Below are 2,417 nucleotides of genomic sequence, written 5' to 3'. Positions count from 1 at the left end.
CAAGTATGAATAATTTGGTATATCATTAGTTTTTACGTGTTTTAATTATTAGAAAATATAAACGATGATAAAAAGGATTTATTAAAATAGTATAGCATAAATGCAAAATTACTTTATCTCACATTTATTTTATTTAATTGTTATTTTAGAAACGTGATGTTATGTAATACGTTTCACATATAATTTAATCCTTGTTAATTGTCAATTATTTCGGAAGGTATTGATTCCTATTCCTATATATTATTAAAGAATTGATCCTTAGCATAAAAATTTAGAAAAATCCTCATCTTTCAGAGAACCTCCAATACATAATATGCTCTATTGATGAAGGTAAATTATTTTCGGTCTCTATCCTGTCTAGGAGTGTTTATGGTTAATTTCGGTTTTTTTATTTAAATAAGTAAAAAAAATATTTTATTTCCTCAAATATGCATGCAGGTATTTGTCAGATTACGCAGCTTTATCTCATAGTAGTCACACACGAAATGAATTTTGCCACCATTTCACTCACACCGCCCACGAAATGGGCATCTCACCTATGTCAAATGGGTCATACCAAGGGCGGCGGCAGCGAAATGGTCATCCCAAGTAAGATGACCACGAAATGGGGCAAGACATTGGTGGCAGATGCGAAATGGATCACCTCGGTTGCGGCGCCAACGAAATGGCCAATACAATGGGGGCAGGCACGAAATGCATGAGTTTTCGGTGAAGGCTGCAACTTCCAGTGCGACAGTCCCGTACATGCATGCATTGGGTGATTCGGGAGGCAAGGTTTGGGATGTTGAATTGTTGTGTGTATTTAAAGGGGGGTAGGGGACCAAGTATTTCATACAGGGGAACTTAGTGGAAGAGAGGGTTGGGTAATAAACCGTGGAAGAGAGTGAAAAAAAAAAAGTGATTTGTGGGTTATATTTTTGTACTTTGGGTTGAATATAAAAGTATAAAATGGGCGATGGTAGTGGCATGAACGCGGAAGAAAATTTGAATCGGCTAGACGTATTGCATATTGTCGCGCATTTGATTCATAAGGTAAGTGTCACGTGTGGTTAATATTGTTATTAGTCTGTATCCATCTTTATTTAATACTTCATAATGTGAATTTCATAAAGTTTTTTGGTTTCGATGTTGCAGCCTGCACGTGTTTTGACGCCACATGGCACACTTGTTGATGTTTTCACGTCAGAGCCGGTGGATCCAAGCATGGATCTCAGGCGGCAGAGACCTGAACCTTATTTACAACGAGCAGGATTCTATTATGCATCGTTAATAAGGCATTTTGAGTATGACAATCCGCTGATAAGTGCATTTTTTGAACGATGGCGTCCCGATATGCACACATTTCATCTCCCGTGGGGTGAGTATACCATAACATTAGAGGATGTGGCTATGCAGTTAGGGTTACCCATTGATGGCGAGCCTGTTAGTGGAACTCTTAGGTCATAGAGCAAGTTTCACCAGAGAGATATATGGCAATGGTGCGAAGACCTACTTGGTGATGTACCACCCAGACATGTAGGAACAACTAAGTATAACATAAGGTTGAAGTGGGTCAGAAGTCATCTTCAACAAATGCCGCTGGATGCCGTGGATGATGTTATGATCCAGTATGCCCGTTGTTACATTATGTATTTGTTGGGCGCTGTGCTGCTACCGGATAAGGCCAACAATATAGTTCATGTACGCTACCTACCTTTGCTTGCCGATTTTGATGCTATCAGCAGTTATAGTTGGGGGAGCGCATGTCTTTGTTGGCTATATCGAGCCATGTGCTTAGCAACAGATTACACCGTCGAAGGTATGGGTGGCTGTCATACGTTGTTAATGTCATGGATTTATTACAGACTACCGTTTTGGGCACCAGATGTGACAGCTCCGCATACCTTTCCGTTAGCTACAAGGTGTGGTAATTTTTTGCATTTCTAACTAACTTTAGTTACAGTATACATTTTCCTTCAACTTTTAGTACACATTTGATCTGCACGTACTGTTGTTGCATCAGGTGGGCAGGAAAGAAGGGACACAATGACTATGCTGAGCAACGCCTTCTCAGGCACCGCCTAAGGTTGGACAATCTGCAAGTAGACGAGGTACGGTTTATGTTGTGTTGATATTCAGATATGGAGATGCCTTGAATACCGTGTTTACGTTATAGTCCATATTTTGCAGTTTATTTGGATGCCGTACATGGATCCTCGCATTCTGTCGAGAGTGCCCGCTGAATTTCTCGGCCATCCTCATGGAGACTTCTACCACTCGGTTGTACCTCTAATATTATTCCGGTGGATTGAGATTCTTAATATCGACAGGGTATTGCGTCAGTTTGGAGGAAGACAAGGTCCGCCGAACCCTCCGTTGAATATCGACACATTCCATCGACAGTCGGCCCGCAATGACGATGGGTGGTGGCCGATCCG

Source organism: Arachis duranensis, chromosome 10, assembly GCF_000817695.3.
Source record: "Arachis duranensis cultivar V14167 chromosome 10, aradu.V14167.gnm2.J7QH, whole genome shotgun sequence".
Classification (NCBI taxonomy): Eukaryota; Viridiplantae; Streptophyta; class Magnoliopsida; order Fabales; family Fabaceae; genus Arachis; species Arachis duranensis.
The sequence above is the reverse complement of the archived record's forward strand: the minus strand, read 5'-3'. Positions refer to the sequence as shown.